General features: G+C 53.6%; 6 non-coding genes and 9 pseudogenes across 6 annotated transcripts; all 15 read right to left on the bottom strand.

The window, feature by feature from the left end:
• Nucleotides 1-200: 200 nt before the first annotated feature.
• On the bottom strand, nucleotides 201-391 carry LOC147707607 (U2 spliceosomal RNA). Its single transcript, XR_015297049.1, has one exon. It is a non-coding gene; the product is annotated as a U2 spliceosomal RNA (small nuclear RNA).
• Nucleotides 392-1,397: 1,006 nt separating this feature from the next.
• LOC147707606 (U2 spliceosomal RNA) lies at nucleotides 1,398-1,658 on the bottom strand (annotated as a pseudogene).
• A 1,018-nt stretch (nucleotides 1,659-2,676) lies between these two features.
• Nucleotides 2,677-2,832, bottom strand: LOC147707605 (U2 spliceosomal RNA; annotated as a pseudogene).
• A 1,014-nt stretch (nucleotides 2,833-3,846) lies between these two features.
• LOC147707604 (U2 spliceosomal RNA) lies at nucleotides 3,847-4,037 on the bottom strand. Its single transcript, XR_015297047.1, has one exon. It is a non-coding gene; the product is annotated as a U2 spliceosomal RNA (small nuclear RNA).
• Nucleotides 4,038-5,039: 1,002 nt separating this feature from the next.
• On the bottom strand, nucleotides 5,040-5,244 carry LOC147707603 (U2 spliceosomal RNA; annotated as a pseudogene).
• A 1,581-nt stretch (nucleotides 5,245-6,825) lies between these two features.
• LOC147707602 (U2 spliceosomal RNA) lies at nucleotides 6,826-7,016 on the bottom strand. The gene has a single exon (XR_015297046.1). It is a non-coding gene; the product is annotated as a U2 spliceosomal RNA (small nuclear RNA).
• A 1,002-nt stretch (nucleotides 7,017-8,018) lies between these two features.
• LOC147707601 (U2 spliceosomal RNA) lies at nucleotides 8,019-8,223 on the bottom strand (annotated as a pseudogene).
• A 1,581-nt stretch (nucleotides 8,224-9,804) lies between these two features.
• On the bottom strand, nucleotides 9,805-9,995 carry LOC147707600 (U2 spliceosomal RNA). The gene has a single exon (XR_015297045.1). It is a non-coding gene; the product is annotated as a U2 spliceosomal RNA (small nuclear RNA).
• A 998-nt stretch (nucleotides 9,996-10,993) lies between these two features.
• LOC147707599 (U2 spliceosomal RNA) lies at nucleotides 10,994-11,198 on the bottom strand (annotated as a pseudogene).
• Nucleotides 11,199-12,859: 1,661 nt separating this feature from the next.
• LOC147707598 (U2 spliceosomal RNA) lies at nucleotides 12,860-13,015 on the bottom strand (annotated as a pseudogene).
• Nucleotides 13,016-14,001: 986 nt separating this feature from the next.
• LOC147707597 (U2 spliceosomal RNA) lies at nucleotides 14,002-14,192 on the bottom strand. The gene has a single exon (XR_015297044.1). It is a non-coding gene; the product is annotated as a U2 spliceosomal RNA (small nuclear RNA).
• Nucleotides 14,193-15,194: 1,002 nt separating this feature from the next.
• LOC147707596 (U2 spliceosomal RNA) lies at nucleotides 15,195-15,399 on the bottom strand (annotated as a pseudogene).
• A 1,661-nt stretch (nucleotides 15,400-17,060) lies between these two features.
• On the bottom strand, nucleotides 17,061-17,216 carry LOC147707595 (U2 spliceosomal RNA; annotated as a pseudogene).
• A 986-nt stretch (nucleotides 17,217-18,202) lies between these two features.
• Nucleotides 18,203-18,393, bottom strand: LOC147707594 (U2 spliceosomal RNA). Its single transcript, XR_015297043.1, has one exon. It is a non-coding gene; the product is annotated as a U2 spliceosomal RNA (small nuclear RNA).
• A 998-nt stretch (nucleotides 18,394-19,391) lies between these two features.
• Nucleotides 19,392-19,547, bottom strand: LOC147707593 (U2 spliceosomal RNA; annotated as a pseudogene).
• Between the last annotated feature and the right edge of the window lie 1,085 nt (nucleotides 19,548-20,632).

Here is a 20,632-nt window from a genome sequence, read left to right as displayed (position 1 = left end):
AATAAATAAATAAATAACGCACGGCCGGGTGGCCGCAAAGTGGCAATTAAGTAAAATACATACATAATTAAGGCAAGACACAGTGACCACTTTGCTTTTATTCACAGGCAAACACAATAGCGCCACTTTACAGGGTTTGGTAGTGAAGCGCTACTTTCGTTTTCTCGTCTATTTTTCAACAGCATTGTTTTCCCCGGGTGGGGAAGTGCACCATTCCTGGAGGTACTGCAATACCAGGTTGATGCGTGGAGTGGACAGAGCAAGCTCCTATTCCATCTCCCTGTTCCAAAAATCAATTTAATATATGGTCCCCAGATAGAGGACGTATCAGATATTAAACTGATAAGAACAGATACTACACTTGATCTTAGCCAAAAGGCCGAGAAGCGATAACCAGAATGGTGGCAGAATTAACGCCTCCCGAAGAAATCTACCTTGGTCACCCGGACCGGGGTCTTCCCTCTCACCGTCGCTGGCCGCCCTTTCGCCTCTTTTACTGACTCCCGGCAAGAGCTCAGCATGTGCCGGTGGAAAGGAGGCCCCGGCCTCAGGCCTTCCCCCGGCTCCCAGAGTCCTCCTCGGCTGTCGCCTCATTAGGCGTCACTTTGCATACCCACGTTGTCCTCTTTCTAGTATTTGCATGCCCCTCCCCTTCCTGCGCACTGCTTCCAGCCGGCTGGCCGGAAAGCCTGGCAGCCAGGGGATGCTGGGAATCAGGCCAGGAAGCCCTGGACAGCTCCCTGACCGGAAGTGGCCGGACCCTCGCCCTCGCTTGCCTGGGACACTGCTCCCCTGCAGCCTGAGGCCTATAAATAAGGCTTGGCCGTTCGTGGCCGTTCGGGGACGGGCGGGGCGGGCAGAGAAGGAAAAGTACTCTGTATTTTTCTTCTTGCTCAGAGAAGCCAAGGGCAGTGCCCACTTCTCGGCCTGCCTGCCTGCCTGCCTGCCTGCCTGCCTGCCTGCTTCCCTCCCTCCCTGCTTCCCTCCCTCCCTGCTTCCCTCCCTCCCTCCCTCCCTCCCTCCATCCATCCTTGTGACTTGCTGAGAACCTTCCTCCATTCGTTCCCCAGTGAAATGGATCCAAAAACCAATGAAACTCTGCTGCTGCAAAAACAGTCTTTTTCCCACGTTTGTCTCTTTTCAAAGTGCAGCGTCTGGATGGAGAAGGGGAAAAAAACAAAGAAAAAAAAGTTGAAAAATAAATAAATAAATAACGCACGGCCGGGTGGCCGCAAAGTGGCAATTAAGTAAAATACATACATAATTAAGGCAAGACACAGTGACCACTTTGCTTTTATTCACAGGCAAACACAATAGCGCCACTTTACAGGGTTTGGTAGTGAAGCGCTACTTTCGTTTTCTCGTCTATTTTTCAACAGCATTGTTTTCCCCGGGTGGGGAAGTGCACCATTCCTGGAGGTACTGCAATACCAGGTTGATGCGTGGAGTGGACAGAGCAAGCTCCTATTCCATCTCCCTGTTCCAAAAATCAATTTAATATATGGTCCCCAGATAGAGGACGTATCAGATATTAAACTGATAAGAACAGATTTTTTTTTTTTGTAAAAATATACTTTATTTATAAAATTGTAAGGCACATATACATGTTAACCAATCCCATACTACACTTGATCTTAGCCAAAAGGCCGAGAAGCGATAACCAGAATGGTGGCAGAATTAACGCCTCCCGAAGAAATCTACCTTGGTCACCCGGACCGGGGTCTTCCCTCTCACCGTCGCTGGCCGCCCTTTCGCCTCTTTTACTGACTCCCGGCAAGAGCTCAGCATGTGCCGGTGGAAAGGAGGCCCCGGCCTCAGGCCTTCCCCCGGCTCCCAGAGTCCTCCTCGGCTGTCGCCTCATTAGGCGTCACTTTGCATACCCACGTTGTCCTCTTTCTAGTATTTGCATGCCCCTCCCCTTCCTGCGCACTGCTTCCAGCCGGCTGGCCGGAAAGCCTGGCAGCCAGGGGATGCTGGGAATCAGGCCAGGAAGCCCTGGACAGCTCCCTGACCGGAAGTGGCCGGACCCTCGCCCTCGCTTGCCTGGGACACTGCTCCCCTGCAGCCTGAGGCCTATAAATAAGGCTTGGCCGTTCGTGGCCGTTCGGGGACGGGCGGGGCGGGCAGAGAAGGAAAAGTACTCTGTATTTTTCTTCTTGCTCAGAGAAGCCAAGGGCAGTGCCCACTTCTCGGCCTGCCTGCCTGCCTGCCTGCCTGCCTGCCTGCCTGCTTCCCTCCCTCCCTGCTTCCCTCCCTCCCTGCTTCCCTCCCTCCCTGCTTCCCTCCCTCCCTCCCTCCCTCCATCCATCCTTGTGACTTGCTGAGAACCTTCCTCCATTCGTTCCCTAGTGAAATGGATCCAAAAACCAATGAAACTCTGCTGCTGCAAAAACAGTCTTTTTCCCACGTTTGTCTCTTTTCAAAGTGCAGCGTCTGGATGGAGAAGGGGAAAAAAACAAAGAAAAAAAAGTTGAAAAATAAATAAATAAATAACGCACGGCCGGGTGGCCGCAAAGTGGCAATTAAGTAAAATACATACATAATTAAGGCAAGACACAGTGACCACTTTGCTTTTATTCACAGGCAAACACAATAGCGCCACTTTACAGGGTTTGGTAGTGAAGCGCTACTTTCGTTTTCTCGTCTATTTTTCAACAGCATTGTTTTCCCCGGGTGGGGAAGTGCACCATTCCTGGAGGTACTGCAATACCAGGTTGATGCGTGGAGTGGACAGAGCAAGCTCCTATTCCATCTCCCTGTTCCAAAAATCAATTTAATATATGGTCCCCAGATAGACTACACTTGATCTTAGCCAAAAGGCCGAGAAGCGATAACCAGAATGGTGGCAGAATTAACGCCTCCCGAAGAAATCTACCTTGGTCACCCGGACCGGGGTCTTCCCTCTCACCGTCGCTGGCCGCCCTTTCGCCTCTTTTACTGACTCCCGGCAAGAGCTCAGCATGTGCCGGTGGAAAGGAGGCCCCGGCCTCAGGCCTTCCCCCGGCTCCCAGAGTCCTCCTCGGCTGTCGCCTCATTAGGCGTCACTTTGCATACCCACGTTGTCCTCTTTCTAGTATTTGCATGCCCCTCCCCTTCCTGCGCACTGCTTCCAGCCGGCTGGCCGGAAAGCCTGGCAGCCAGGGGATGCTGGGAATCAGGCCAGGAAGCCCTGGACAGCTCCCTGACCGGAAGTGGCCGGACCCTCGCCCTCGCTTGCCTGGGACACTGCTCCCCTGCAGCCTGAGGCCTATAAATAAGGCTTGGCCGTTCGTGGCCGTTCGGGGACGGGCGGGGCGGGCAGAGAAGGAAAAGTACTCTGTATTTTTCTTCTTGCTCAGAGAAGCCAAGGGCAGTGCCCACTTCTCGGCCTGCCTGCCTGCCTGCCTGCCTGCCTGCCTGCTTCCCTCCCTCCCTGCTTCCCTCCCTCCCTGCTTCCCTCCCTCCCTGCTTCCCTCCCTCCCTCCCTCCCTCCATCCATCCTTGTGACTTGCTGAGAACCTTCCTCCATTCGTTCCCCAGTGAAATGGATCCAAAAACCAATGAAACTCTGCTGCTGCAAAAACAGTCTTTTTCCCACGTTTGTCTCTTTTCAAAGTGCAGCGTCTGGATGGAGAAGGGGAAAAAAACAAAGAAAAAAAAGTTGAAAAATAAATAAATAAATAACGCACGGCCGGGTGGCCGCAAAGTGGCAATTAAGTAAAATACATACATAATTAAGGCAAGACACAGTGACCACTTTGCTTTTATTCACAGGCAAACACAATAGCGCCACTTTACAGGGTTTGGTAGTGAAGCGCTACTTTCGTTTTCTCGTCTATTTTTCAACAGCATTGTTTTCCCCGGGTGGGGAAGTGCACCATTCCTGGAGGTACTGCAATACCAGGTTGATGCGTGGAGTGGACAGAGCAAGCTCCTATTCCATCTCCCTGTTCCAAAAATCAATTTAATATATGGTCCCCAGATAGAGGACGTATCAGATATTAAACTGATAAGAACAGATACTACACTTGATCTTAGCCAAAAGGCCGAGAAGCGATAACCAGAATGGTGGCAGAATTAACGCCTCCCGAAGAAATCTACCTTGGTCACCCGGACCGGGGTCTTCCCTCTCACCGTCGCTGGCCGCCCTTTCGCCTCTTTTACTGACTCCCGGCAAGAGCTCAGCATGTGCCGGTGGAAAGGAGGCCCCGGCCTCAGGCCTTCCCCCGGCTCCCAGAGTCCTCCTCGGCTGTCGCCTCATTAGGCGTCACTTTGCATACCCACGTTGTCCTCTTTCTAGTATTTGCATGCCCCTCCCCTTCCTGCGCACTGCTTCCAGCCGGCTGGCCGGAAAGCCTGGCAGCCAGGGGATGCTGGGAATCAGGCCAGGAAGCCCTGGACAGCTCCCTGACCGGAAGTGGCCGGACCCTCGCCCTCGCTTGCCTGGGACACTGCTCCCCTGCAGCCTGAGGCCTATAAATAAGGCTTGGCCGTTCGTGGCCGTTCGGGGACGGGCGGGGCGGGCAGAGAAGGAAAAGTACTCTGTATTTTTCTTCTTGCTCAGAGAAGCCAAGGGCAGTGCCCACTTCTCGGCCTGCCTGCCTGCCTGCCTGCCTGCCTGCCTGCTTCCCTCCCTCCCTGCTTCCCTCCCTCCCTGCTTCCCTCCCTCCCTCCCTCCCTCCCTCCATCCATCCTTGTGACTTGCTGAGAACCTTCCTCCATTCGTTCCCCAGTGAAATGGATCCAAAAACCAATGAAACTCTGCTGCTGCAAAAACAGTCTTTTTCCCACGTTTGTCTCTTTTCAAAGTGCAGCGTCTGGATGGAGAAGGGGAAAAAAACAAAGAAAAAAAAGTTGAAAAATAAATAAATAAATAACGCACGGCCGGGTGGCCGCAAAGTGGCAATTAAGTAAAATACATACATAATTAAGGCAAGACACAGTGACCACTTTGCTTTTATTCACAGGCAAACACAATAGCGCCACTTTACAGGGTTTGGTAGTGAAGCGCTACTTTCGTTTTCTCGTCTATTTTTCAACAGCATTGTTTTCCCCGGGTGGGGAAGTGCACCATTCCTGGAGGTACTGCAATACCAGGTTGATGCGTGGAGTGGACAGAGCAAGCTCCTATTCCATCTCCCTGTTCCAAAAATCAATTTAATATATGGTCCCCAGATAGAGGACGTATCAGATATTAAACTGATAAGAACAGATTTTTTTTTTTTTTTTTTTTTCCTACCCGTCACACCCTCAGTCAGCAGGTCTGGCCAGTCTGCCACACCCGCCGGCCTCGCCCTTCACCCGAGCCGTCTCGCCTGGCCTACTTGCCCAGGGGGTACTAGGCATGGCTTATCTTTTCAGCCAACCCCGGTCTGTCCTGCTACTACCTCCACCCAGCAGCCAACCAGCCCAGCTGAAAGCGGGGAACCAATCCGCAGACAGCCATTAGCTGGTTGGCCTTGTGCCGGTCGGACCTAGGAGGGTTCACCTGGACAGGGGGGCGACTTAGCCTTCCAGCCATGCCGTTCGGCCCTGTCGTTCCATCCAAGGTCATCAGCCCAGGTGTCAGCCCAAGCCGGTTGGCACAGCAGCCCAGTCTCGCCTGCTGACCTACGTAAAAAATCGCCATTCAGCCGGCCTGCCAGTCAGTCCCCACTGGGGTTCCTGCCCGACAGTCCAGCATGCCAGGCTACTAAAAACGTTATGACATTTCTGTCATATTTCGTCACGATTCCGTCACTTTCCGTTCCGAATCTCGTTTCACCGTATTGGGAATATCATTGACCCACAAAGTCCAATGAAAACATCCCAACTGACCGCCCTCCCCTAGGGCCGAGAAGCGATAACCAGAATGGTGGCAGAATTAACGCCTCCCGAAGAAATCTACCTTGGTCACCCGGACCGGGGTCTTCCCTCTCACCGTCGCTGGCCGCCCTTTCGCCTCTTTTACTGACTCCCGGCAAGAGCTCAGCATGTGCCGGTGGAAAGGAGGCCCCGGCCTCAGGCCTTCCCCCGGCTCCCAGAGTCCTCCTCGGCTGTCGCCTCATTAGGCGTCACTTTGCATACCCACGTTGTCCTCTTTCTAGTATTTGCATGCCCCTCCCCTTCCTGCGCACTGCTTCCAGCCGGCTGGCCGGAAAGCCTGGCAGCCAGGGGATGCTGGGAATCAGGCCAGGAAGCCCTGGACAGCTCCCTGACCGGAAGTGGCCGGACCCTCGCCCTCGCTTGCCTGGGACACTGCTCCCCTGCAGCCTGAGGCCTATAAATAAGGCTTGGCCGTTCGTGGCCGTTCGGGGACGGGCGGGGCGGGCAGAGAAGGAAAAGTACTCTGTATTTTTCTTCTTGCTCAGAGAAGCCAAGGGCAGTGCCCACTTCTCGGCCTGCCTGCCTGCCTGCCTGCCTGCCTGCTTCCCTCCCTCCCTGCTTCCCTCCCTCCCTGCTTCCCTCCCTCCCTGCTTCCCTCCCTCCCTCCATCCATCCTTGTGACTTGCTGAGAACCTTCCTCCATTCGTTCCCCAGTGAAATGGATCCAAAAACCAATGAAACTCTGCTGCTGCAAAAACAGTCTTTTTCCCACGTTTGTCTCTTTTCAAAGTGCAGCGTCTGGATGGAGAAGGGGAAAAAAACAAAGAAAAAAAAGTTGAAAAATAAATAAATAAATAACGCACGGCCGGGTGGCCGCAAAGTGGCAATTAAGTAAAATACATACATAATTAAGGCAAGACACAGTGACCACTTTGCTTTTATTCACAGGCAAACACAATAGCGCCACTTTACAGGGTTTGGTAGTGAAGCGCTACTTTCGTTTTCTCGTCTATTTTTCAACAGCATTGTTTTCCCCGGGTGGGGAAGTGCACCATTCCTGGAGGTACTGCAATACCAGGTTGATGCGTGGAGTGGACAGAGCAAGCTCCTATTCCATCTCCCTGTTCCAAAAATCAATTTAATATATGGTCCCCAGATAGAGGACGTATCAGATATTAAACTGATAAGAACAGATACTACACTTGATCTTAGCCAAAAGGCCGAGAAGCGATAACCAGAATGGTGGCAGAATTAACGCCTCCCGAAGAAATCTACCTTGGTCACCCGGACCGGGGTCTTCCCTCTCACCGTCGCTGGCCGCCCTTTCGCCTCTTTTACTGACTCCCGGCAAGAGCTCAGCATGTGCCGGTGGAAAGGAGGCCCCGGCCTCAGGCCTTCCCCCGGCTCCCAGAGTCCTCCTCGGCTGTCGCCTCATTAGGCGTCACTTTGCATACCCACGTTGTCCTCTTTCTAGTATTTGCATGCCCCTCCCCTTCCTGCGCACTGCTTCCAGCCGGCTGGCCGGAAAGCCTGGCAGCCAGGGGATGCTGGGAATCAGGCCAGGAAGCCCTGGACAGCTCCCTGACCGGAAGTGGCCGGACCCTCGCCCTCGCTTGCCTGGGACACTGCTCCCCTGCAGCCTGAGGCCTATAAATAAGGCTTGGCCGTTCGTGGCCGTTCGGGGACGGGCGGGGCGGGCAGAGAAGGAAAAGTACTCTGTATTTTTCTTCTTGCTCAGAGAAGCCAAGGGCAGTGCCCACTTCTCGGCCTGCCTGCCTGCCTGCCTGCCTGCCTGCCTGCTTCCCTCCCTCCCTGCTTCCCTCCCTCCCTGCTTCCCTCCCTCCCTCCCTCCCTCCCTCCATCCATCCTTGTGACTTGCTGAGAACCTTCCTCCATTCGTTCCCCAGTGAAATGGATCCAAAAACCAATGAAACTCTGCTGCTGCAAAAACAGTCTTTTTCCCACGTTTGTCTCTTTTCAAAGTGCAGCGTCTGGATGGAGAAGGGGAAAAAAACAAAGAAAAAAAAGTTGAAAAATAAATAAATAAATAACGCACGGCCGGGTGGCCGCAAAGTGGCAATTAAGTAAAATACATACATAATTAAGGCAAGACACAGTGACCACTTTGCTTTTATTCACAGGCAAACACAATAGCGCCACTTTACAGGGTTTGGTAGTGAAGCGCTACTTTCGTTTTCTCGTCTATTTTTCAACAGCATTGTTTTCCCCGGGTGGGGAAGTGCACCATTCCTGGAGGTACTGCAATACCAGGTTGATGCGTGGAGTGGACAGAGCAAGCTCCTATTCCATCTCCCTGTTCCAAAAATCAATTTAATATATGGTCCCCAGATAGAGGACGTATCAGATATTAAACTGATAAGAACAGATTTTTTTTTTTTTTTTTTTTTCCTACCCGTCACACCCTCAGTCAGCAGGTCTGGCCAGTCTGCCACACCCGCCGGCCTCGCCCTTCACCCGAGCCGTCTCGCCTGGCCTACTTGCCCAGGGGGTACTAGGCATGGCTTATCTTTTCAGCCAACCCCGGTCTGTCCTGCTACTACCTCCACCCAGCAGCCAACCAGCCCAGCTGAAAGCGGGGAACCAATCCGCAGACAGCCATTAGCTGGTTGGCCTTGTGCCGGTCGGACCTAGGAGGGTTCACCTGGACAGGGGGGCGACTTAGCCTTCCAGCCATGCCGTTCGGCCCTGTCGTTCCATCCAAGGTCATCAGCCCAGGTGTCAGCCCAAGCCGGTTGGCACAGCAGCCCAGTCTCGCCTGCTGACCTACGTAAAAAATCGCCATTCAGCCGGCCTGCCAGTCAGTCCCCACTGGGGTTCCTGCCCGACAGTCCAGCATGCCAGGCTACTAAAAACGTTATGACATTTCTGTCATATTTCGTCACGATTCCGTCACTTTCCGTTCCGAATCTCGTTTCACCGTATTGGGAATATCATTGACCCACAAAGTCCAATGAAAACATCCCAACTGACCGCCCTCCCCTAGGGCCGAGAAGCGATAACCAGAATGGTGGCAGAATTAACGCCTCCCGAAGAAATCTACCTTGGTCACCCGGACCGGGGTCTTCCCTCTCACCGTCGCTGGCCGCCCTTTCGCCTCTTTTACTGACTCCCGGCAAGAGCTCAGCATGTGCCGGTGGAAAGGAGGCCCCGGCCTCAGGCCTTCCCCCGGCTCCCAGAGTCCTCCTCGGCTGTCGCCTCATTAGGCGTCACTTTGCATACCCACGTTGTCCTCTTTCTAGTATTTGCATGCCCCTCCCCTTCCTGCGCACTGCTTCCAGCCGGCTGGCCGGAAAGCCTGGCAGCCAGGGGATGCTGGGAATCAGGCCAGGAAGCCCTGGACAGCTCCCTGACCGGAAGTGGCCGGACCCTCGCCCTCGCTTGCCTGGGACACTGCTCCCCTGCAGCCTGAGGCCTATAAATAAGGCTTGGCCGTTCGTGGCCGTTCGGGGACGGGCGGGGCGGGCAGAGAAGGAAAAGTACTCTGTATTTTTCTTCTTGCTCAGAGAAGCCAAGGGCAGTGCCCACTTCTCGGCCTGCCTGCCTGCCTGCCTGCCTGCCTGCTTCCCTCCCTCCCTGCTTCCCTCCCTCCCTGCTTCCCTCCCTCCCTGCTTCCCTCCCTCCCTCCATCCATCCTTGTGACTTGCTGAGAACCTTCCTCCATTCGTTCCCCAGTGAAATGGATCCAAAAACCAATGAAACTCTGCTGCTGCAAAAACAGTCTTTTTCCCACGTTTGTCTCTTTTCAAAGTGCAGCGTCTGGATGGAGAAGGGGAAAAAAACAAAGAAAAAAAAGTTGAAAAATAAATAAATAAATAACGCACGGCCGGGTGGCCGCAAAGTGGCAATTAAGTAAAATACATACATAATTAAGGCAAGACACAGTGACCACTTTGCTTTTATTCACAGGCAAACACAATAGCGCCACTTTACAGGGTTTGGTAGTGAAGCGCTACTTTCGTTTTCTCGTCTATTTTTCAACAGCATTGTTTTCCCCGGGTGGGGAAGTGCACCATTCCTGGAGGTACTGCAATACCAGGTTGATGCGTGGAGTGGACAGAGCAAGCTCCTATTCCATCTCCCTGTTCCAAAAATCAATTTAATATATGGTCCCCAGATAGAGGACGTATCAGATATTAAACTGATAAGAACAGATACTACACTTGATCTTAGCCAAAAGGCCGAGAAGCGATAACCAGAATGGTGGCAGAATTAACGCCTCCCGAAGAAATCTACCTTGGTCACCCGGACCGGGGTCTTCCCTCTCACCGTCGCTGGCCGCCCTTTCGCCTCTTTTACTGACTCCCGGCAAGAGCTCAGCATGTGCCGGTGGAAAGGAGGCCCCGGCCTCAGGCCTTCCCCCGGCTCCCAGAGTCCTCCTCGGCTGTCGCCTCATTAGGCGTCACTTTGCATACCCACGTTGTCCTCTTTCTAGTATTTGCATGCCCCTCCCCTTCCTGCGCACTGCTTCCAGCCGGCTGGCCGGAAAGCCTGGCAGCCAGGGGATGCTGGGAATCAGGCCAGGAAGCCCTGGACAGCTCCCTGACCGGAAGTGGCCGGACCCTCGCCCTCGCTTGCCTGGGACACTGCTCCCCTGCAGCCTGAGGCCTATAAATAAGGCTTGGCCGTTCGTGGCCGTTCGGGGACGGGCGGGGCGGGCAGAGAAGGAAAAGTACTCTGTATTTTTCTTCTTGCTCAGAGAAGCCAAGGGCAGTGCCCACTTCTCGGCCTGCCTGCCTGCCTGCCTGCCTGCCTGCCTGCTTCCCTCCCTCCCTGCTTCCCTCCCTCCCTGCTTCCCTCCCTCCCTCCCTCCCTCCCTCCATCCTTGTGACTTGCTGAGAACCTTCCTCCATTCGTTCCCCAGTGAAATGGATCCAAAAACCAATGAAACTCTGCTGCTGCAAAAACAGTCTTTTTCCCACGTTTGTCTCTTTTCAAAGTGCAGCGTCTGGATGGAGAAGGGGAAAAAAACAAAGAAAAAAAAGTTGAAAAATAAATAAATAAATAACGCACGGCCGGGTGGCCGCAAAGTGGCAATTAAGTAAAATACATACATAATTAAGGCAAGACACAGTGACCACTTTGCTTTTATTCACAGGCAAACACAATAGCGCCACTTTACAGGGTTTGGTAGTGAAGCGCTACTTTCGTTTTCTCGTCTATTTTTCAACAGCATTGTTTTCCCCGGGTGGGGAAGTGCACCATTCCTGGAGGTACTGCAATACCAGGTTGATGCGTGGAGTGGACAGAGCAAGCTCCTATTCCATCTCCCTGTTCCAAAAATCAATTTAATATATGGTCCCCAGATAGAGGACGTATCAGATATTAAACTGATAAGAACAGATTTTTTTTTTTTTTTTTTTGTCCTACCCGTCACACCCTCAGTCAGCAGGTCTGGCCAGTCTGCCACACCCGCCAGCCTCGCCCTTCACCCGAGCCGTCTCGCCTGGCCTACTTGCCCAGGGGGTACTAGGCATGGCTTATCTTTTCAGCCAACCCCGGTCTGTCCTGCTACTACCTCCACCCAGCAGCCAACCAGCCCAGCTGAAAGCGGGGAACCAATCCGCAGACAGCCATTAGCTGGTTGGCCTTGTGCCGGTCGGACCTAGGAGGGTTCACCTGGACAGGGGGGCGACTTAGCCTTCCAGCCATGCCGTTCGGCCCTGTCGTTCCATCCAAGGTCATCAGCCCAGGTGTCAAACCAAGCCGGTTGGCACAGCAGCCCAGTCTCGCCTGCTGACCTACGTAAAAAATCGCCATTCAGCCGGCCTGCCAGTCAGTCCCCACTGGGGTTCCTGCCCGACAGTCCAGCATGCCAGGCTACTAAAAACGTTATGACATTGCTGTCATATGCATTATGACATTTCTGTCATATTTCGTCACGATTCCGTCACTTTCCGTTCCGAATCTCGTTTCACCGTATTGGGAATATCATTGACCCACAAAGTCCAATGAAAACATCCCAACTGACCGCCCTCCCCTAGGGGAGGCAAGTGGTACTACACTTGATCTTAGCCAAAAGGCCGAGAAGCGATAACCAGAATGGTGGCAGAATTAACGCCTCCCGAAGAAATCTACCTTGGTCACCCGGACCGGGGTCTTCCCTCTCACCGTCGCTGGCCGCCCTTTCGCCTCTTTTACTGACTCCCGGCAAGAGCTCAGCATGTGCCGGTGGAAAGGAGGCCCCGGCCTCAGGCCTTCCCCCGGCTCCCAGAGTCCTCCTCGGCTGTCGCCTCATTAGGCGTCACTTTGCATACCCACGTTGTCCTCTTTCTAGTATTTGCATGCCCCTCCCCTTCCTGCGCACTGCTTCCAGCCGGCTGGCCGGAAAGCCTGGCAGCCAGGGGATGCTGGGAATCAGGCCAGGAAGCCCTGGACAGCTCCCTGACCGGAAGTGGCCGGACCCTCGCCCTCGCTTGCCTGGGACACTGCTCCCCTGCAGCCTGAGGCCTATAAATAAGGCTTGGCCGTTCGTGGCCGTTCGGGGACGGGCGGGGCGGGCAGAGAAGGAAAAGTACTCTGTATTTTTCTTCTTGCTCAGAGAAGCCAAGGGCAGTGCCCACTTCTCGGCCTGCCTGCCTGCCTGCCTGCCTGCCTGCCTGCTTCCCTCCCTCCCTGCTTCCCTGCTTCCCTCCCTCCCTGCTTCCCTCCCTCCCTGCTTCCCTCCCTCCCTCCCTCCCTCCATCCATCCTTGTGACTTGCTGAGAACCTTCCTCCATTCGTTCCCTAGTGAAATGGATCCAAAAACCAATGAAACTCTGCTGCTGCAAAAACAGTCTTTTTCCCACGTTTGTCTCTTTTCAAAGTGCAGCGTCTGGATGGAGAAGGGGAAAAAAACAAAGAAAAAAAAGTTGAAAAATAAATAAATAAATAACGCACGGCCGGGTGGCCGCAAAGTGGCAATTAAGTAAAATACATACATAATTAAGGCAAGACACAGTGACCACTTTGCTTTTATTCACAGGCAAACACAATAGCGCCACTTTACAGGGTTTGGTAGTGAAGCGCTACTTTCGTTTTCTCGTCTATTTTTCAACAGCATTGTTTTCCCCGGGTGGGGAAGTGCACCATTCCTGGAGGTACTGCAATACCAGGTTGATGCGTGGAGTGGACAGAGCAAGCTCCTATTCCATCTCCCTGTTCCAAAAATCAATTTAATATATGGTCCCCAGATAGACTACACTTGATCTTAGCCAAAAGGCCGAGAAGCGATAACCAGAATGGTGGCAGAATTAACGCCTCCCGAAGAAATCTACCTTGGTCACCCGGACCGGGGTCTTCCCTCTCACCGTCGCTGGCCGCCCTTTCGCCTCTTTTACTGACTCCCGGCAAGAGCTCAGCATGTGCCGGTGGAAAGGAGGCCCCGGCCTCAGGCCTTCCCCCGGCTCCCAGAGTCCTCCTCGGCTGTCGCCTCATTAGGCGTCACTTTGCATACCCACGTTGTCCTCTTTCTAGTATTTGCATGCCCCTCCCCTTCCTGCGCACTGCTTCCAGCCGGCTGGCCGGAAAGCCTGGCAGCCAGGGGATGCTGGGAATCAGGCCAGGAAGCCCTGGACAGCTCCCTGACCGGAAGTGGCCGGACCCTCGCCCTCGCTTGCCTGGGACACTGCTCCCCTGCAGCCTGAGGCCTATAAATAAGGCTTGGCCGTTCGTGGCCGTTCGGGGACGGGCGGGGCGGGCAGAGAAGGAAAAGTACTCTGTATTTTTCTTCTTGCTCAGAGAAGCCAAGGGCAGTGCCCACTTCTCGGCCTGCCTGCCTGCCTGCCTGCCTGCCTGCCTGCTTCCCTCCCTCCCTGCTTCCCTCCCTCCCTCCCTCCCTCCCTCCATCCATCCTTGTGACTTGCTGAGAACCTTCCTCCATTCGTTCCCCAGTGAAATGGATCCAAAAACCAATGAAACTCTGCTGCTGCAAAAACAGTCTTTTTCCCACGTTTGTCTCTTTTCAAAGTGCAGCGTCTGGATGGAGAAGGGGAAAAAAACAAAGAAAAAAAAGTTGAAAAATAAATAAATAAATAACGCACGGCCGGGTGGCCGCAAAGTGGCAATTAAGTAAAATACATACATAATTAAGGCAAGACACAGTGACCACTTTGCTTTTATTCACAGGCAAACACAATAGCGCCACTTTACAGGGTTTGGTAGTGAAGCGCTACTTTCGTTTTCTCGTCTATTTTTCAACAGCATTGTTTTCCCCGGGTGGGGAAGTGCACCATTCCTGGAGGTACTGCAATACCAGGTTGATGCGTGGAGTGGACAGAGCAAGCTCCTATTCCATCTCCCTGTTCCAAAAATCAATTTAATATATGGTCCCCAGATAGAGGACGTATCAGATATTAAACTGATAAGAACAGATACTACACTTGATCTTAGCCAAAAGGCCGAGAAGCGATAACCAGAATGGTGGCAGAATTAACGCCTCCCGAAGAAATCTACCTTGGTCACCCGGACCGGGGTCTTCCCTCTCACCGTCGCTGGCCGCCCTTTCGCCTCTTTTACTGACTCCCGGCAAGAGCTCAGCATGTGCCGGTGGAAAGGAGGCCCCGGCCTCAGGCCTTCCCCCGGCTCCCAGAGTCCTCCTCGGCTGTCGCCTCATTAGGCGTCACTTTGCATACCCACGTTGTCCTCTTTCTAGTATTTGCATGCCCCTCCCCTTCCTGCGCACTGCTTCCAGCCGGCTGGCCGGAAAGCCTGGCAGCCAGGGGATGCTGGGAATCAGGCCAGGAAGCCCTGGACAGCTCCCTGACCGGAAGTGGCCGGACCCTCGCCCTCGCTTGCCTGGGACACTGCTCCCCTGCAGCCTGAGGCCTATAGATAAGGCTTGGCCGTTCGTGGCCGTTCGGGGACGGGCGGGGCGGGCAGAGAAGGAAAAGTACTCTGTATTTTTCTTCTTGCTCAGAGAAGCCAAGGGCAGTGCCCACTTCTCGGCCTGCCTGCCTGCCTGCCTGCCTGCCTGCCTGCTTCCCTCCCTCCCTGCTTCCCTCCCTCCCTGCTTCCCTCCCTCCCTCCCTCCCTCCCTCCCTCCATCCTTGTGACTTGCTGAGAACCTTCCTCCATTCGTTCCCCAGTGAAATGGATCCAAAAACCAATGAAACTCTGCTGCTGCAAAAACAGTCTTTTTCCCACGTTTGTCTCTTTTCAAAGTGCAGCGTCTGGATGGAGAAGGGGAAAAAAACAAAGAAAAAAAAGTTGAAAAATAAATAAATAAATAACGCACGGCCGGGTGGCCGCAAAGTGGCAATTAAGTAAAATACATACATAATTAAGGCAAGACACAGTGACCACTTTGCTTTTATTCACAGGCAAACACAATAGCGCCACTTTACAGGGTTTGGTAGTGAAGCGCTACTTTCGTTTTCTCGTCTATTTTTCAACAGCATTGTTTTCCCCGGGTGGGGAAGTGCACCATTCCTGGAGGTACTGCAATACCAGGTTGATGCGTGGAGTGGACAGAGCAAGCTCCTATTCCATCTCCCTGTTCCAAAAATCAATTTAATATATGGTCCCCAGATAGAGGACGTATCAGATATTAAACTGATAAGAACAGATTTTTTTTTTTTTTTTTTTGTCCTACCCGTCACACCCTCAGTCAGCAGGTCTGGCCAGTCTGCCACACCCGCCAGCCTCGCCCTTCACCCGAGCCGTCTCGCCTGGCCTACTTGCCCAGGGGGTACTAGGCATGGCTTATCTTTTCAGCCAACCCCGGTCTGTCCTGCTACTACCTCCACCCAGCAGCCAACCAGCCCAGCTGAAAGCGGGGAACCAATCCGCAGACAGCCATTAGCTGGTTGGCCTTGTGCCGGTCGGACCTAGGAGGGTTCACCTGGACAGGGGGGCGACTTAGCCTTCCAGCCATGCCGTTCGGCCCTGTCGTTCCATCCAAGGTCATCAGCCCAGGTGTCAGCCCAAGCCGGTTGGCACAGCAGCCCAGTCTCGCCTGCTGACCTACGTAAAAAATCGCCATTCAGCCGGCCTGCCAGTCAGTCCCCACTGGGGTTCCTGCCCGACAGTCCAGCATGCCAGGCTACTAAAAACGTTATGACATTGCTGTCATATGCATTATGACATTTCTGTCATATTTCGTCACGATTCCGTCACTTTCCGTTCCGAATCTCGTTTCACCGTATTGGGAATATCATTGACCCACAAAGTCCAATGAAAACATCCCAACTGACCGCCCTCCCCTAGGGGAGGCAAGTGGTACTACACTTGATCTTAGCCAAAAGGCCGAGAAGCGATAACCAGAATGGTGGCAGAATTAACGCCTCCCGAAGAAATCTACCTTGGTCACCCGGACCGGGGTCTTCCCTCTCACCGTCGCTGGCCGCCCTTTCGCCTCTTTTACTGACTCCCGGCAAGAGCTCAGCATGTGCCGGTGGAAAGGAGGCCCCGGCCTCAGGCCTTCCCCCGGCTCCCAGAGTCCTCCTCGGCTGTCGCCTCATTAGGCGTCACTTTGCATACCCACGTTGTCCTCTTTCTAGTATTTGCATGCCCCTCCCCTTCCTGCGCACTGCTTCCAGCCGGCTGGCCGGAAAGCCTGGCAGCCAGGGGATGCTGGGAATCAGGCCAGGAAGCCCTGGACAGCTCCCTGACCGGAAGTGGCCGGACCCTCGCCCTCGCTTGCCTGGGACACTGCTCCCCTGCAGCCTGAGGCCTATAAATAAGGCTTGGCCGTTCGTGGCCGTTCGGGGACGGGCGGGGCGGGCAGAGAAGGAAAAGTACTCTGTATTTTTCTTCTTGCTCAGAGAAGCCAAGGGCAGTGCCCACTTCTCGGCCTGCCTGCCTGCCTGCCTGCCTGCCTGCCTGCCTGCCTGCTTCCCTCCCTCCCTGCTTCCCTCCCTCCCTGCTTCCCTCCCTCCCTGCTTCCCTCCCTCCCTCCCTCCCTCCATCCATCCTTGTGACTTGCTGAGAACCTTCCTCCATTCGTTCCCTAGTGAAATGGATCCAAAAACCAATGAAACTCTGCTGCTGCAAAAACAGTCTTTTTCCCACGTTTGTCTCTTTTCAAAGTGCAGCGTCTGGATGGAGAAGGGGAAAAAAACAAAGAAAAAAAAGTTGAAAAATAAATAAATAAATAACGCACGGCCGGGTGGCCGCAAAGTGGCAATTAAGTAAAATACATACATAATTAAGGCAAGACACAGTGACCACTTTGCTTTTATTCACAGGCAAACACAATAGCGCCACTTTACAGGGTTTGGTAGTGAAGCGCTACTTTCGTTTTCTCGTCTATTTTTCAACAGCATTGTTTTCCCCGGGTGGGGAAGTGCACCATTCCTGGAGGTACTGCAATACCAGGTTGATGCGTGGAGTGGACAGAGCAAGCTCCTATTCCATCTCCCTGTTCCAAAAATCAATTTAATATATGGTCCCCAGATAGACTACACTTGATCTTAGCCAAAAGGCCGAGAAGCGATAACCAGAATGGTGGCAGAATTAACGCCTCCCGAAGAAATCTACCTTGGTCACCCGGACCGGGGTCTTCCCTCTCACCGTCGCTGGCCGCCCTTTCGCCTCTTTTACTGACTCCCGGCAAGAGCTCAGCATGTGCCGGTGGAAAGGAGGCCCCGGCCTCAGGCCTTCCCCCGGCTCCCAGAGTCCTCCTCGGCTGTCGCCTCATTAGGCGTCACTTTGCATACCCACGTTGTCCTCTTTCTAGTATTTGCATGCCCCTCCCCTTCCTGCGCACTGCTTCCAGCCGGCTGGCCGGAAAGCCTGGCAGCCAGGGGATGCTGGGAATCAGGCCAGGAAGCCCTGGACAGCTCCCTGACCGGAAGTGGCCGGACCCTCGCCCTCGCTTGCCTGGGACACTGCTCCCCTGCAGCCTGAGGCCTATAAATAAGGCTTGGCCGTTCGTGGCCGTTCGGGGACGGGCGGGGCGGGCAGAGAAGGAAAAGTACTCTGTATTTTTCTTCTTGCTCAGAGAAGCCAAGGGCAGTGCCCACTTCTCGGCCTGCCTGCCTGCCTGCCTGCCTGCCTGCCTGCTTCCCTCCCTCCCTGCTTCCCTCCCTCCCTCCCTCCCTCCCTCCATCCATCCTTGTGACTTGCTGAGAACCTTCCTCCATTCGTTCCCCAGTGAAATGGATCCAAAAACCAATGAAACTCTGCTGCTGCAAAAACAGTCTTTTTCCCACGTTTGTCTCTTTTCAAAGTGCAGCGTCTGGATGGAGAAGGGGAAAAAAACAAAGAAAAAAAAGTTGAAAAATAAATAAATAAATAACGCACGGCCGGGTGGCCGCAAAGTGGCAATTAAGTAAAATACATACATAATTAAGGCAAGACACAGTGACCACTTTGCTTTTATTCACAGGCAAACACAATAGCGCCACTTTACAGGGTTTGGTAGTGAAGCGCTACTTTCGTTTTCTCGTCTATTTTTCAACAGCATTGTTTTCCCCGGGTGGGGAAGTGCACCATTCCTGGAGGTACTGCAATACCAGGTTGATGCGTGGAGTGGACAGAGCAAGCTCCTATTCCATCTCCCTGTTCCAAAAATCAATTTAATATATGGTCCCCAGATAGAGGACGTATCAGATATTAAACTGATAAGAACAGATACTACACTTGATCTTAGCCAAAAGGCCGAGAAGCGATAACCAGAATGGTGGCAGAATTAACGCCTCCCGAAGAAATCTACCTTGGTCACCCGGACCGGGGTCTTCCCTCTCACCGTCGCTGGCCGCCCTTTCGCCTCTTTTACTGACTCCCGGCAAGAGCTCAGCATGTGCCGGTGGAAAGGAGGCCCCGGCCTCAGGCCTTCCCCCGGCTCCCAGAGTCCTCCTCGGCTGTCGCCTCATTAGGCGTCACTTTGCATACCCACGTTGTCCTCTTTCTAGTATTTGCATGCCCCTCCCCTTCCTGCGCACTGCTTCCAGCCGGCTGGCCGGAAAGCCTGGCAGCCAGGGGATGCTGGGAATCAGGCCAGGAAGCCCTGGACAGCTCCCTGACCGGAAGTGGCCGGACCCTCGCCCTCGCTTGCCTGGGACACTGCTCCCCTGCAGCCTGAGGCCTATAAATAAGGCTTGGCCGTTCGTGGCCGTTCGGGGACGGGCGGGGCGGGCAGAGAAGGAAAAGTACTCTGTATTTTTCTTCTTGCTCAGAGAAGCCAAGGGCAGTGCCCACTTCTCGGCCTGCCTGCCTGCCTGCCTGCCTGCCTGCCTGCTTCCCTCCCTCCCTGCTTCCCTCCCTCCCTGCTTCCCTCCCTCCCTCCCTCCCTCCATCCATCCTTGTGACTTGCTGAGAACCTTCCTCCATTCGTTCCCTAGTGAAATGGATCCAAAAACCAATGAAACTCTGCTGCTGCAAAAACAGTCTTTTTCCCACGTTTGTCTCTTTTCAAAGTGCAGCGTCTGGATGGAGAAGGGGAAAAAAACAAAGAAAAAAAAGTTGAAAAATAAATAAATAAATAACGCACGGCCGGGTGGCCGCAAAGTGGCAATTAAGTAAAATACATACATAATTAAGGCAAGACACAGTGACCACTTTGCTTTTATTCACAGGCAAACACAATAGCGCCACTTTACAGGGTTTGGTAGTGAAGCGCTACTTTCGTTTTCTCGTCTATTTTTCAACAGCATTGTTTTCCCCGGGTGGGGAAGTGCACCATTCCTGGAGGTACTGCAATACCAGGTTGATGCGTGGAGTGGACAGAGCAAGCTCCTATTCCATCTCCCTGTTCCAAAAATCAATTTAATATATGGTCCCCAGATAGACTACACTTGATCTTAGCCAAAAGGCCGAGAAGCGATAACCAGAATGGTGGCAGAATTAACGCCTCCCGAAGAAATCTACCTTGGTCACCCGGACCGGGGTCTTCCCTCTCACCGTCGCTGGCCGCCCTTTCGCCTCTTTTACTGACTCCCGGCAAGAGCTCAGCATGTGCCGGTGGAAAGGAGGCCCCGGCCTCAGGCCTTCCCCCGGCTCCCAGAGTCCTCCTCGGCTGTCGCCTCATTAGGCGTCACTTTGCATACCCACGTTGTCCTCTTTCTAGTATTTGCATGCCCCTCCCCTTCCTGCGCACTGCTTCCAGCCGGCTGGCCGGAAAGCCTGGCAGCCAGGGGATGCTGGGAATCAGGCCAGGAAGCCCTGGACAGCTCCCTGACCGGAAGTGGCCGGACCCTCGCCCTCGCTTGCCTGGGACACTGCTCCCCTGCAGCCTGAGGCCTATAAATAAGGCTTGGCCGTTCGTGGCCGTTCGGGGACGGGCGGGGCGGGCAGAGAAGGAAAAGTACTCTGTATTTTTCTTCTTGCTCAGAGAAGCCAAGGGCAGTGCCCACTTCTCGGCCTGCCTGCCTGCCTGCCTGCCTGCCTGCCTGCTTCCCTCCCTCCCTGCTTCCCTCCCTCCCTGCTTCCCTCCCTCCCTCCCTCCATCCATCCTTGTGACTTGCTGAGAACCTTCCTCCATTCGTTCCCCAGTGAAATGGATCCAAAAACCAATGAAACTCTGCTGCTGCAAAAACAGTCTTTTTCCCACGTTTGTCTCTTTTCAAAGTGCAGCGTCTGGATGGAGAAGGGGAAAAAAACAAAGAAAAAAAAGTTGAAAAATAAATAAATAAATAACGCACGGCCGGGTGGCCGCAAAGTGGCAATTAAGTAAAATACATACATAATTAAGGCAAGACACAGTGACCACTTTGCTTTTATTCACAGGCAAACACAATAGCGCCACTTTACAGGGTTTGGTAGTGAAGCGCTACTTTCGTTTTCTCGTCTATTTTTCAACAGCATTGTTTTCCCCGGGTGGGGAAGTGCACCATTCCTGGAGGTACTGCAATACCAGGTTGATGCGTGGAGTGGACAGAGCAAGCTCCTATTCCATCTCCCTGTTCCAAAA

Source organism: Lissotriton vulgaris, chromosome 6, assembly GCF_964263255.1.
Source record: "Lissotriton vulgaris chromosome 6, aLisVul1.2, whole genome shotgun sequence".
NCBI lineage: Eukaryota > Metazoa > Chordata > Amphibia > Caudata > Salamandridae > Lissotriton > Lissotriton vulgaris.
The sequence above is the reverse complement of the archived record's forward strand: the minus strand, read 5'-3'. Positions and strand labels throughout refer to the sequence as shown.